General features: G+C 43.3%; 1 protein-coding gene across 3 annotated transcripts in view; it reads left to right on the top strand.

The window, feature by feature from the left end:
* The window catches only part of NOD2 (nucleotide binding oligomerization domain containing 2), a 216,183-nt gene that overhangs the window by 122,306 nt on the left and 78,473 nt on the right, over window positions 1–15,404 (top strand). Inside the window, exon 1 of one of the 3 annotated variants that reach the window (XM_068261574.1) lies at window positions 10,817–10,933. The exons of the other annotated variants lie outside the window; for them this stretch is intronic. The gene's annotated coding sequence lies outside the window, so the exon portion shown is untranslated. Of the gene's footprint in view, window positions 1–10,816; window positions 10,934–15,404 lie in introns of those variants that run through there. 3 annotated transcript variants of the gene reach the window in all.

Below are 15,404 nucleotides of genomic sequence, written 5' to 3'. Positions count from 1 at the left end.
GGTGTTCTTTGGGTTGAAGGCTTCTCTCTTTTTATGCCAAATGCAGGAAACATCATTGTGACCAAACAATTAAATTTTTGTTTCATCTGACCATAACACAGAAGACCAGAAGTCTTCTTCTTTGTCCAGATGAGCGAGCTCTTGTGTGCCTTATCTGGTGGAGTGGCGTCCTCCTTGGTTTGCATCCATGGAACCCAGCAGTGTGCAGTGTCCGTCTGCCTTGAGACATTGCCACCAGCAGAGCCCAAATTCACCAGGAGGGCCTTGGTGGTGATTTTTCACCTCTCTCACTATCCTCCTGGCTAGCACAGGTGTCACTTTTGGCTTCCGACTATGTCCTCTGAGATTTTCCACAGTGTGGAACTTCTTGTATTTTTTTTTAATAATACTTTACACTGTAGCCACTGGAACATGAAAACCTTTGGAAATGGCCTTGTAGCCCTTTCCTGAATTGTGAGCAGCCACAAAGCACAGTCCCAGATCCTCACTGAGCTCCTTTGTCTTAGGCATGACTGTCCACAAACCAACTGCAGAGAGCTGCTGTTGTTAACCTGTTGAGTTGATTAAAACAGTTGTTTCCAATTAATCAGTTGTTTCCAATTAAACAGTTGTTTCCAATTAATCAGGATGCTTTAGAACAGCTTGGACTATTTGAATGGGTATAGAGCTTTGGATTTTCCCACAGACTGTGACAGCCACCGCTAACAGTATGTAAAGGGTATGAATAAATTTGGACTGGACACTTTTTGCTCAAATGTAAATAAAAGCTGAGAAATGTTTTTTTCCAGAATAATGCCTCTTGTGCATCATCTTATTATCTTTTGGGAGACACCTATGTCATTTCCTGTCAAAAAATTACTTGCTGGTTGAATAAAAGTAACTTTAAGTCATAATTTGCCAGGGGTATGAATAATTATGGGCAGCACTGTAGGTAGGGCAGGATTTGTAGGTCAGGCATAGGATCTGGAAAGTGGATTGGGTGCCAGGAAGGATATGCATAGGGGAGTTATGGAGATGGTGCAGTGGAAGAAGTAGATGAGTCTGGCTGCTGCAATCATGATGGATTGTGTGTGTGTGTGTGTGTGTGTGTGTGTGGGGGGGGGGGATGTGGTTCAGGGAGAGGCCTGACAGGAGGGTGTTAGAGAAGTCCAGGCAGGAGATAAGGGCATGGACAAGAAGTTTGGCACGGGCAGTATCCAGGACCAGGAAGGGGTGGATCTTGGAGATGTTGTGCAAATGGAAATTGCAGGTCCTACTAATAATTTGGATGTGAAGATGGATAGTGTGAAGGAGAGGGCAGAGTCCAGGGTGACACCCAGGCAGCGGACCTGTGCAGTTGGGCAGATGATTGTACTGTTAACCAGAGGCGTCCGAGCCATTAGGCAGCTATAAATTTTCGCCTAAGGCGACAGGAAGAGGCAAGGGCGCTTCTGCACTGAGTAGTGAGAGAAGAAATGCCTCTCAGCTGACTCAGGTGTCAGTTTACACAGCAGCAGCAGCAGCGGGGCTGACTGGACTTCAGCTCAATGATTCAAAGAACCACAGTAATGAATGAGTCAGTGAGAGAAGGCACTCATCCTAGTCAGGGATCCGAGGAGTACAGCATCATCAGCTCCTGAGTCCGACTCCTGAGAATTCAGTCCCTCTCTCTCTGCTACTGGTAACTGCGTGGATGTAGAGACTGTGTAGCAGCCAGGCATTGACTTCCCCCCAGGCCGCCTTTCATTCAATGATTTAGGGTTGGTCCTGTGTCTGCTGTATTCAGGTTTGTTGATGTAAGGCAATGTAAAATACTAGGCTAGCTGATAAAAGTGCAATTAGAGGGCAGGCTAGCTGGTAAATATACACAGCATGATGTAGAACTCGTCTGGAGGGTCAGTGGGAAAAAATCTGTCTGGTCTCTCCCCATTGTTATGACTGCATGTGCAGATAAGGTCTTAAACAGGTTGAAAAGTTTTGACAGTCCCTAGACTCCAGGAGGGCTGCTTGCTGACTTGTGTAAGAGATTGGCAGGGACAGCAGTCCTATTACCAGCAACTAGTCTCTGTGTAATGTGGGACTGCAATACAGATAAACTGCTCCATCTCAGGCTATTCTCAGTCTCACTCCACTCCTCCTATCTCTGTATGTGTATAGTGTATGTCTACTGTGTGCTGTGTATAGTGTGCTCTCTGTGTGTGTGTGTGTGTGTGTGTGTGTGTGTGCGTGTGTGCGCGTGTATGTTGTGTGCAGTGTGTGTACTGTGTGTGTGTGTGTGTAGTGTGTGTACTGTGCTGTGCGTGTCTAAAGTGTGTGTGTGTGTGTGTGTACTGTGTATAGTGTGTATGTCGTGTGCAGTGTGTGTACTGTGTGTGTGTGTGTGTATGTTGTGTGCAGTGTGTGTACTGTGTGTGTGTGTGTGTGTGTGTGTAGTGTGTGTACTGTGCTGTGCATGTCTAAAGTGTGTGTGTGTGTGTGTGTGTGTATACTGTGTATAGTGTGTATGTTGTGTGCAGTGTGTGTACTGTGTGTGTGTGTAGTGTGTGTACTGTGCTGTGCGTGTCTAAAGTGTGTGTGTGTGTGTGTGTGTGTACTGTGTATAGTGTGTATGTTGTGTGCAGTGTGTGTACTGTGTGTGTGTGTGTGTGTGTATGTTGTGTGCAGTGTGTGTACTGTGTGTGTGTGTGTGTGTGTGTAGTGTGTGTACTGTGCTGTGCGTGTCTAAAGTGTGTGTGTGTGTACTGTGTATAGTGTGTATGTTGTGTGCAGTGTGTGTACTGTGTGTGTGTGTGTGTGTGTGTGTGTATAGTGTGTGTACTGTGCTGTGCATGTCTAGAGTGTGTGTGTGTGTGTACTGTGTATAGTGTGTATGTTGTGTGCAGTGTGTACACTGTGTGTGTGTGTATAGTGTGTGTGTGTGTGTACTGTGTGTGGTGTGTGTGAGTGCATGCCGCAATAAGTATATTTTATGGTGAAACGCTCTTCTGCATAACAACTATTTTCTGGTGAACCCATGCCGCAATAAGTACATTTTCTGGTGAAACGCTGCTGCATTATGATTTTCGGGGGTCTTGGGGGTGGGGTTCACCACAGGAGTGGTGTTCACCATGAGGGGTGCGGGGTATGGGACTGGGGGCAATCACGGGGGGGGGGGGGGGGTGCCACAGGATTTCTCGCCTGGAGTGACAAAATGGCTAGAGACGCCCCTGCTGTTAACCACAACAAGCCATGACCAACAGATAGCCAGACTGGCAGTTTTGTTGGAGAAGCATAGCATGTACAAAGCTTTAGACAGGACGTCATAACACTTTGGGGATGTTTTACTAAGCTGACCAGAAGTACAGAGAAACAATTATGAACTTTGGACTCCTCTGCCAGTTCATAATAGCATCCTGATAATGACATTAAAAAAAATGCCTTTCCAACCCGTGCCTTTCCAACTAGCAAGTGAGGGCTGTCACTGTAGAAGAGATCACAGATAGGTTGTGCTTGTACACAGTGAAATGGTGGTCAAGTGGATCCCAACACATCCCAGCTGTAGAGCATAGAAGCAAAGCAGCTTCCATTTTTTACCACAATGCTAATTTAACCCAAATTCAGGTTGTTCCATGTGGTTTTCTTTTCTGGTATAATAAAATACCCGTGTCTCAGTACTGGAAAAACTTTTTTTTTCTTCTAGCTAAAGTGAGTAGAAGGGAAGGGTGTGTTTCAGTTGAGACAAAGACATGAGAATGTAACGCTCCTGGGTTGGAATGCAGCAAAGCAACACTGCCTAAAACCAGCTGCTCACAACTTGGTTTCAGTAAAAGGTGTCTAAACGGTACAATGATAGACACTGAAAGAATCACTAGAAGAATTACTGAAAGCAGCCAGTCAGGTATTTGTTTTCCTGGTGAAACTGGGAATTCAGTTGCAATGGGTCATTGTTTAAGTGTTACTTTTTTTTTTGCACAAGTCTGTACAGTACTTTCTTTGTGCAAGTCTTTTGCCTGTACAGTACTTTCTTTGCAACTCTTTACCCTCCCTTGCAGGTGCAATTTCAGTATTTGCCACAATGCCTTTTTGCCTAGAAACGCCATTGTCTTTTTGTCCCCCTCCCCCCCACCTCCCCCCTGTTGAATATCTCAGGCTTAGAGGCAAAAACTTGCATTCTGGTTTTGGAAACTCAAGCCGTCTCTTTGACGATCCCCTGGTACTGTCTAACCCTAAAAAAAACCTTGGTGGTGCCTAACCTTAGCCCCCCCCCCCCCAGCGATACCTAATCTTAAGGACCCCCAACGCTGCCTAACACTAACATTTAACAGAAACCGCTCTCACCAAGGTGGTCAACAAGCTTACCCTTGACAGAGCCATCCTGCTCCTACTTGACCTCTCCGTGGCATTTGAATTGTAGACCCGTAGTATCCAACTGGCGGCTCGCAGGCTGCATCAGGCCCACCTGGCCGCCTGCTTCAGCCCGCAAGCGCTGCTGACTCTTCCCGCCCCACTAAAGTCACAGAAGACAGAGTGGCAGTGGAGCCAATGTGTGTGATACACATTCCAACAGCATCACCCCGTAACTAATCAGCTCAGTGTGAAATTTACAGCCAGAGCTGCTGCACTACAGACTGGAGATCAGCCCTGGGGCATTCATCTGTAAGGTGAGTTGATTATTTTTTTTTGTTTTCAGGTGCCTGACCGGGAATGGATATCAGAGGGAGGGGGAATTTTATTTCATTAAATGAGAATATGTCCTAAAATATATATATATATATATATATATATATATATATATATATATATATATATATTTATATATATATATATATATATATATATATATATATATATATATATATTTATTATTTTTTTATATATATATATTTTTAAGAGGAGCTGGTGGGGGGTGGGGTGCTGCCTATCTAATTTAATTTTGTGGGAAACTGCTGCCAATATAATTGCATTTTGTTGGAAACTGCTGCCAGATTATGTGTGTTTTTTGTTGGAAGCTGTTGCCAGATTGTGTATTTTGTGGGAAGTCGTGGCCAGATTATGTGTCTTTTGTGGGAAGACTGCTGCCAGAATATGCGTGTTTGTGAGAAAGTGCTGCCAGAAATTGTCCCTCCATGCCCTTGAAATTGGACAACACTGCTGTAGACCGTCCCCTCTTTCTCCAGTCTCTACAGTCCTTGGGCGTCCATGGCCTTGCTTTGACTTACATTTATTCCTAACTCTCCAATTGCTCCTTTACAACCTCCTTCAATGGCTCCTCCTCAACCACTGCCCTCCTCTCATTTGGGGCCCCCCCAAGACTCTGTTCTGGGCCCCTCCTATTCTCATTATACACTTCCTCCATTGGGAAAGTAATTTTCTCCCTGGGCTTCAATACCATCTCAGATTTACCTCCATACATCTGATCTCTCCTCCCCCACCATGCCTCTTGACTAATTCCTCCTGGATGCCAGCTAGGTTCCCGAAGCTTAAGCTAGAGAAAACAGATCTCCTGATCTTTCCACCCCATGCTGCTGCACCTCTTCCAGACATCCACCTCACAGTCGATAACATTGTCACCTTGGTGTCACCCTGGACTTTGCCCTTTCCTTCATCCTCACATCCAAAATTTTACCAGAGCCTGCAATTTCCACGTCCGCAATATGGCCAAGATCCTCCCCTTCCTGACCCCAGACACTATGAAGCTGCTTATCCATGCCCTCATCTCCTGCCTTGATTACTGCAACTCCTCTCTGTTTGGCCTTCACTTGAGCCACATTGCTCCCCCCCCCCCCCCCCCTTTCAATCAATTTTAAATGCGGCTTCCAGACTATCTGATTCAGGACACGTTTCAAGATTCTGTGCCTGGCCTATAAATCTGTGCACAAAACCTGCAATCTTGGAGCTTGTTCAGATGTACACCAGGTGGCCCCCTTCCGGTCCTCCAACAGCCTTCACTTAACTGCCCTGCATATTTCCCATGTGTCCATCCCCCATCCCCTTACATTATAAACCTTTGGCAGGGTCCTCCTTTCCCTTGCGATTCTACATGATTGTGTGCCCCCATTGTTGTGCTCCTTTCCTATGTCTGCCATCCTTTGTACCGTTGTATGTATTTGTTGTCCAATGCTGCGTATTATGTTGGCCCGTCATAAATACTATTAATAATAAAACTCCCCTGGTGGCTCTTAACTTAGCCTAAGCCTAAAGAACTCCCGCCGGCCCGATATTTTCAATGCCATCACAGGCGGCAAAATGTTTTATATTACAGAAAATATAAACATAATGTAAGTTTACACAGTTAAAATGAAGGAAGTCAGATATTGCAAAAAATTTTTGTTTGCAGAAAAAACGATATTTGTTATTGAGCGCCCAAATTTCCACTCTGGTACATGCGTGCCACTATTCTGTATTGGTGTCAGTGGCGACGCCCATTTTGTCCACTAGTGCGGGCACCCAAATAGTCTGCTTCCGTAATAGTTTGGTAATTTACCAATAAAATGCAAGTTTTTTTTAACTCGAGCTGTATTTCATTTGGTATTTTAAGGAATCGTGCAATATTTTATTTGATATTTGATGGATTCTTGCCTTGTAGGGAAAATGGGTGAGTGATATGAAACAGATTCTTTTTTATATTGACAAGTAAAGTGCAAGTCCAAGCTGCATAAAATTAACATAAAGTTTGTATCAACTCACATCGATTAGTATTTAACCATTTTGAATGACTACATAATAATATTGTGAAATTTGGGAAATATGTTTTTGTTATTAACTTTCTTATTTTCCTGAATAGTTTAGTTTTGACCTCTTCTCTATGTTTCAGCATTGATCCCAAATTTTTGCCAATCATTTTTGCAACGAAAATGGCATTTTTGATCTTTGTTTGTTTTTACAGCAAAAATTATTATTTTTACAGCAAAAACATGAAAAATCATCTATTTTAGTGTGAAAAATGTGATCAGTCGCAAACTTTTTACAAAATGATTTTTCATGGCATTTTCTGATTGTTAGTTACCGACAGCTACAGGCTGGAGATAAATACTGAACATCTAATTTGTTTTACCGCATGCTTTATTCTTGGTGAATTGACATTTATTTGTGTATTTATCTCACAAGTCAATCATTGACCTCATTAGTCAGCAATTTCCGTTTTCCATGCAGTAACAGCCTTAAAGTGACACTGAAGCGGAAAAAAACCTTATGATATAATAATGTGTGTAGTATAGATAATTAATAGAACATTAGTAGCAAAGAAAAGTCTCATATTTTTATTTTCAGTTATATAGCAGCATTTTAAATGATTTCACAGAGCAGAGCTAATGACCTTTTCAACTTTACTCTGCAGGAAAACCAGAAACAAACAAGAAACAATGAGACATTTGAGATGAGCTTCAAAAGACAGTGCTGTCCACGACTTTGGTCGTGGAGCTCAGAGAAGCTCTTTTGCATAGATAACTAAGGTTTATTAACTCTTCCTGTACTGGAAACAATATCTGTGCTGCTAATGTTTTATTTCTTAGCTGTACTACACATGCAATTCATTATATCATTAGTTTGAAGAGAAACCTTAACCCTGGATAAGAAACAAAGTTTCACTTACCTGGGGCTTCCCGAAGCCCCCTGCAGCCGTCCTGTGCCCTCGCCGGTCCACGGGTGTCCTCTGGTCCCCGCCATGGGTTAGTTACATTTTCGGCCAACTGAGTCGGCCTCCGGCCACACGTATTCTTCGCCTTCCCAGACGTACTGTGCCTGCACAGGACACTGTTGATGGCGGGAAGGCGAAGAAGAATTGTCCGAAAATGAAACTAACCCACAGCGGGGACCGGAGGTCACTCGTGGACCAGTGTGTGACAGGACGGCTGCAGGGGGCTTCGGGAAGCCCCTGGTAAATTAAACTTTGTTTCTTTTCCAGGGTTAAAGTGAACCTCCAGACTAAAAATCTACTCCGCAGCACTGAAAAGGCTTGGTGTTTCTTTAACCGTTTCACAGCATCAGAACTTTGTTTTTCTTACCCAAGCTTTATTTTGAGCTGCACAGAAGAAAACTGCCCAGGCGTTTCCCCACTGATGCTGTGCAAAGCATGATGGGATTTCTGATGTTCTTCTTCTGCTATTTTAGTGCAATTTATTTATTTTTTATTTGAGATTTGAAGCCTAGCGTGTGCAGCTGGGAGGAGGTGATCAGGACACAGGACAGTTGGAACTGTCTCATGCTCCCTGTCACCTCCTACAACAGCCAAACAGAAAAGTAGGTGCAGCCTACAACAGCCAATCAAAATTCACCTATTGATTTTTCAAGGGGAATATTTGCATTGCTACCATTCTTACACTGTTAATGGCAGAGGCCTCAAATCTGATACAGTCAGTCACTGGGTGAGTGGGGTCAAATTCACTAAAGGGGGTGGAGCGACAAACAGCCAATCAGATTTGTTAGATTGATTTCAGCCATTCTGTTATTGGCAGGGGTTTCAAACTTGACACAGTTGGTCACTGGATGACAGGGATTAATATTCAGGAAAGTGGGTGGAGCCTACATCAGCCAATTAAAATTCACCTATTGATTTTCAAGGGGAATATTTACATTGCTGCCATTCTTACACTCTTAATGGCAGATGCCTCAAATCTGGTACAGTCAGTCACTGGGAGACTGGGGTTTAAATTCTGAAAACGGGGCGAGCTACAACAGCCAATCAGATTTGTTTAATTTCAATAAAATTGGTTATTGAGTGACTGTATGTCAAGGTTAGAAACAGCTAAAAACAACTAACTTTTTAAATGGGAAAATGTAAACAACAGCCAATCTTACACTGTTAATGGCAGGGTTCTCAAACTTGACACAGTTGGTCAGTGGGTGACTGGGATTATTATTCAGAAAAGTATGTGGAGCCTACAACAGCCAATCAAAATTCACTTTTTGATTTTCAAGGGGAATATTGAAATGTCTGCCATTCTTACACTGTTAATGGCAGAGGCCTCAAACCTGCTACAGTCAGTCATCAAGTGACTGGCAGTGACGTAGCTGCGGAGCTGTGGGCCCCATTGCAAGTTTTACAATGATGCCCCCCCCCCCCCCCCAAGCAGTGGTGCTCATCCAATATTCGGGTACTACCCAGATAATCCGAACTTTTTCCACTATCTGAACTTTGAATAGGAATTCAGATTTTTTTTTTATCCGAATAGCACTATCCGAGCAAACTCTGATTTCCCATCAGAGAGAGAGAGAGACCTACGAAAGGGATTTTTGCCATTTGAAGAGACTTTTGGAAGTCACTTCCGGTTTTCTATCCGGATATCCGAATCCGAACAGATATCCAGGATATTGGGTTTGGATATCCGAGTTTACTCTGATACCAAAAAGTTCAGATTTGGATGTCCGATTCGGATGCAAGAAGAGGATGGGGAACAGTTTGATAATGACTACCACTATTCAAAGTATCTATAGAGGTGATTATTATGAGCACAGGACCAATAGAGAGCGAATACGGCAGTTGAGGGAGGGTCCATCGGGGCCCCTCTGGCCCAAGGGCCCCGATGCGGTCGCTATCTCTGCACCCCCTATCGCTGCACCCCTGGAGACTGGGGTTCAAATTCACTAAAGGGGCGGAGCCGCAAACAGCCAATCAGATTTTTTTGCTGGATAAACTGCTTCCATTCACGCAATTTTGATGCCAGGAACCCGAAAGTTCACAAACTTGGTCATTGAGTGACTGTGTGTCAAGGTTACAAAAACTGAGTGGAGTCAAAAACAGATTTCCCTGGAAAAATGTTAACTGCAGCCCCTTTTCACTGTTAATGGCAGGGTTCTCAAACTTTGCACAGTTGGTTTCTGGGTGACTGAGATTAATATTCAGAAAAGTAGGTTGAGCCTAAGAAAGCCTATCAATATTCACCTGTTGATTTTCAAGGGGAATATTAAAATTGCTGCCATTCTTGCACTGTTAATGGCACAAGCCTTAAACCAGGTACAGTTTGTCATTGGGTCACTGGGCTTCAAATTCAGAAAAGGGGGTGAAGTCACAAACAGCCAATTAGATTTGTTTTTAATGATGCAGGACCCAAAAGCTCACAAACTTGGTCATTGAGTGACTGCGTGTCCTGGTTACAAAAAACTGGGCAGAGCCAAAATCAAATTGCACTGGGAAAATATAAACTGCAGGCCTTCTTACACTGTTAAAGGCAGGGTTCTCAAACTTTGCCCAGATGGTCACTGGGTGACTAAGATTAATATTCAGGGCAGTGCGTTGAGCCTATAATAGCTAATCAAAAATTACCTGTTGATTTTCAAGGGGAATATTTAAATTGCTGCCATTTTTCACTGTTAATAGCAGATGCCTCAAACCTGCTACAGTTGGTCATTGGGTGACTGGGGTTCAAATGCCGGAGAGGGGCGGAGTCACAAACCGCCAATCTGATTCATTTAATTTCTATGGGAATATACAAATTATTGATGCCAAAGCTCACAAACTTAGTCATTTAGTGTTTGTGTGTTAGGGTTAGAAAAGGTGGGCGGAGCCAACACCAGCCAAATACATAGCCGGGCAACGCCGGGTCATCAGCTAGTGTTTGATAAAATCAGCTGTTTTCTGCTTTACCACATTCAGTAAAGCTCATTGAATTGAAGCCATTGTCACAGGTCATTTTTGCATTCACTTTCTTTTCCCCTTCCTTCCTCATGAATGCATTCCATTGTGATTAATGAATATCAAGTTTCAGTGCTTTGTTTGCATATACTCATCTGCATACACACTGTAGAATGAGGCAGAGTGAGAGTGAATTGCAGGAGGTAGCACATGCAGATGAAGGTTCAGATATAGGAAGTGTGGGTATAGGTGGAGCGTTACCATACAGAGAGGAGAGGATGTGCTATAGGCTGAGTGCTGTTTGCTTCTGTAAACAGTTCAGTTAAAATATATTGCTTCCTCACACTGCTCAGTGTCTGGTACCATTTCCATAAAGATCTTGGGAGCAGGAAGTCGTATTTGTTGGTGAGTTGCCTTCTGTTTAGCATTGGCAATTTAGTAGGAGGGCTTTTCAGTTTCTTTTTAGCCCTTTGTATTCTCCTAGAGGTTCTGGGTCACAATGAGCTTTCTGGGTATACTCTGTCGATCTCTGTTAAGTGCTCTATGCTGAGAGTGGTATGCGACTTACTAGGCTGCTACATATGTATATACTGTATACAGTACATAGTAACACTGGATTGCCCAGACACATGTTGTCTCGTGCAGGGACGCTGCAGGGTTCCTGGAATGTGTTATTTCTTCATCTTTTCAGAAGAAGGAAGCGTTTGCCTTATTTCTCTTTCCTTTGACAGCACTGCAGCTTTCATACACAAAGCTGGCATTATTTGGAGTTAACATGCTGGCCAAAAAGTCAAAGAATATCAGCTTCTATCAGAAATTAGGGAAGTAAAGTACCGTATATTTAGAAGACTGTGGAGGCAGAAGCAGGAAATTCAGGTGGCCACTGGTTAATGGATGATTTGGTTGCCCCATAGGCACTAATGCAAATATCAGCTTCAGGTTGCATCCCAAAGCAGAAATTTGGGCACACAATAATTATCATTTTTAAAATTACAGCGTTATAGTTTTTGACTTTTTCTATTGTTTTGAAATTAGAACGTTACAGTTTTTGACATTTTTAATTTTTGAAAATGTCAATTTTTAATTATGCATTTTTGAAATGTATCATTTTAAACGGTTTTATAAGGTTTGGAAGGAGAGTTTTAGGGTTAGGAGTCAGTAGGAGGGGTTTAGGGTTAGGAGTCAGTAGGAGGGGTTTAGGGTTAGGCATCAGGAGGGGGAGTTTAGGGCTAGGCATCAGGAGGAGGGGTTTTAGGGTTAGGCGCCAGGAAGGAGGGCTGTAGGGTTTAGGTGTTGGGAAGGAGGGCTTTAGGATTAGGTGTCAGGAAGGACGGTTTAGGGTTAGATATCTGGAAGGGGGGGTTTAGGGTTAGACACCAGGAAGTATTATCGCGTTACTATAATTACGCATGCGAAATTTGCTATTACGATGCGAAATTATGGTAGCGTAATTGCCATTAAAATCGTAATTGAAAATACCGTAAGCGTAATTTTCAACGCGTAAGTTTCGTTCATAACGTAATTTCGCGTTAAACCATAACGTAATTTCGCATTTCTTCGTAATTTCGCGAATTTCTTAATTACTTGTTAGCAGGGTTGCTCGCGAATTTTCGCCAAAGGGTTCGCTTAATTTTCGCTAAATTTAGCTTATTTTTTTTGCGTTTTCGTCTGCATGGCGAATTTTGATGCGAAATATCACTACATGGCGAATTTTATATGCGAAATAGCACATGTAGACAGTACAACTTGTCTCGAAAAACAACTCAGCATTCCGTAACGCGAAAACTACGCGAAAATTAACGCTTACAGTAATATGAACTATCGCGAAATTATGTTATGTAACTACGCTTACAAACGGTTGCATGCAAGGGAAACGTAATTTCGCAATACCCACTGTAATGCGAAAATTACACGAAAATTACGCTTACGCGGATTTCGCGAAATCCTTCTTCATTACGATTATGTACTTACGGCCATAATCGTAATTACACGAATTACGCGAAATTTCGCGAAATCGTAATTAAGTCATTACGCTCATCTCTGGGGGGGGTTAGGGTTAGACGCCAGGAAGTATGGTTTTAGAGTTCGATCTCAGGAAGGAGGGTTTTTAGGGTTAGGTATCAGGAAGATGGATTTTAGGATTAGGCATCGAAGGGGGGAGGGTTCTGTGTGAGAGCAGGGTTAGGTTAAGTTAAAGTAAAATATTGTTCATATATACCAATTTTTTTACGATAATTTACACTGTTTACACTTTAAAACAAAGAATATCAGATATATAAGTGCCATGGTAACTAAACACACTCGCGCTACAGGCCCTGGTACGAGCTAGTGTGTTTAGTTACATTGTTAACTCTCTTTAGCAATTCAATAAACAAAGGACCATGGCACTTCTATATGAAAACCTGAAACTTGATTGAGAACGGATTCCTGTGAGAAGAAAGGAGACATTTGATCTGCAGTGAATGCTCTATTGCTGGTCTGTGATCGTCAGCCAGTTTATCTGGTGAGCAGTTCATTTGTATATTGGTGATTGGGATCACAAGTGGTGAATAGTAGTGCATGTGCACGGTGTTATTAGGAAAGGTAACAACTGGAGTCATTAATACTACACAATAAGTGATTCTTGTTTGGATTTTCTGAGGATTTGTCAGGACAAGGAGCTGAGATCGTGAGGTAGGTGGATGTTATTGCTGGTCTGTTATTGGTCAGCCTTGAGATCTGGTGAGCGATTACTTCACATGTTAACCTTCCTGGCGGTAAGCCCGAGCTGAGCTCGGGCTATGCTGCCGGAAGGCACCGCTCAGGCCCCGCTGGGCCGATTTGCATCAATTTTTTTTGCTGCACGCAGCTAGCACTTTGCTAGCTGCGTGCAGTGCCCGATCGCGGCCGCTACCCGCCGATCCGCCGCTATCCGTCGCGCCGCAGCCGCCCCCCCCCAGACCCCGTGCGCTGCCTGGCCAATCAGTGCCAGGCAGCTCTATGGGGTGGATCGGAATCCCCTTTGACGTCACGACGTCGATGACGTCATCCCGCCCCGTCGCCATGGCGACGGGGGAAGCCCTCCAGGAGATCCCGTTCTTGGAACGGGATCTCCTGATCGCCGATGGCGATCGGAGGGGCTGGGGGGATGCCGCTGATCAGCGGCTATCATGTAACAAAAAAAAAAAAAGATTTGCTGCCCCCTGGCGATTTTTTAGCAAACCGCCAGGAGGGTTAATAGTGGATCAAATCTAAGTTGTTCTGGGCGGAGGAGGACTTTGAAAATTATTGGAACTTTGTCTGTCACTTAATTATGTGGGAGCGCCTATACACCATACAATTTATTTAAAACAGGTTACATAGTTTGATTGACAAAAGACATTCATCAAATCCAAGCAAGGAAAAAAAATTGTTACATTCGTCCTTCACCCTTACAATTCCCAGTTGATCCAGAGGAAGGCAAAAAAAACCAAACACGTTTACAAGTCTTGGGCCAATTAACCTTTCAGGGCAAGTTCTGCAATTCTTGAAGAAAAGCATTTGATCAACACACCGGCAAAAGCCCGTGGGAACCGTGTGAAGGAAAAAATTCCTTCCCAGCTCTAAGTGACAGTCAGATAAAATCCCTGGATCAACCTTGTGGTAAGATATTGGGGTGCTGATGATGTTAAAGAGAATCTGTATTGTTAAAATCGCACAAAAGTATACATACCAGTGCGTTAGGGGACATCTCCTATTACCCTCTGACACAATTTCGCCACTCCTTGCAGCATTAAAAGTGGTTAAAAACAGTTTTAAAAAGTTTGTTTATAATGACCACCAAAACAGGAAGTAGGTTGATGTACAGTATGTCCACACATAGAAAATACATTCATACACAAGCAGGCTGTATACAGCCTTCCTTTTGAATCTCAAGAGATCATTTGTGTGTTTCTTTCCCCCTGTTCTCATGCACTGAAGTTTCAAGCTGCTTGTTTCTTCCTGCAAACAGCTTTGCCCTTGTCTGTAATTCTTCAGTATGTGAAAGCCCAGCCAGCTCAGAGGACGATTTATCCAGCTTGTAAAAGATAAGAGAGAAGCTGCTCTAATCCTAAATAACACACAGGCAGTGTGCATAGAGGGGCCTGGAAGGGGGAGTTCATAGCAGAACTACAACACTGAAGAACTTGGCAGCCTTCCGACAAGTCTGACAGGGGAAAGATACATTGATTTATTACAGAGACTGTCATAGTAGAAAGTGCTGCAGTAAGCCAGAACACATTAGAATAGCTTTTTGAACTTGTAGGATGATAAAAAACAGGATGCAATTTTTGTTACGGAGTCTCTTTAAAGATAATACAGGAACATATTTCTTTCATTTTTCTGTCTACTGGGTACTACCTCAGATGTGTATGTATGTTAAGAGGCCACTCGGGCAGCTGGCTTGTGAAGTTATTGTCACCTGGCTCAAGGAAGCTGTTAAGGTAATTGTCCATATGTCAATGACAACTACATTTGCATCTGAACGTGAACGATTGTGAATAGGAGCAGGAACTGCTAATTGGCTAACTAGCATCTGGCCAGGAAATGGCTCATTATGCCAAGAGCAGTCAAGTCCCCACCTTTGATCTGCTGTGATCTTCTGGGAAATACTGTCTCAGATGTGTATTGTGCTTGGGAGCAATTGTCACCTGGACTGGCTGCAGTGTGCTTTGACACAGCTCACACCAGCACAGGGCCAGGAATTTACATATGACAGCCAGGAAGCTTCACCCCACAATTTTTTGATGTATGGACTAGACTATAGTTTTACCTGTGGAAATTGGGATTATGGAAGTGTTCTGAAATCTCTGAAAAGATTAAACACTAACACAGAAACGCTTTGAAGTTGCACACGTTAAACAGGAAATTGGATTAT

Source organism: Hyperolius riggenbachi, chromosome 11 (genome assembly GCF_040937935.1).
Source record: "Hyperolius riggenbachi isolate aHypRig1 chromosome 11, aHypRig1.pri, whole genome shotgun sequence".
Classification (NCBI taxonomy): Eukaryota; Metazoa; Chordata; class Amphibia; order Anura; family Hyperoliidae; genus Hyperolius; species Hyperolius riggenbachi.
This window is presented reverse-complemented; position numbering and strand designations above follow the sequence as displayed.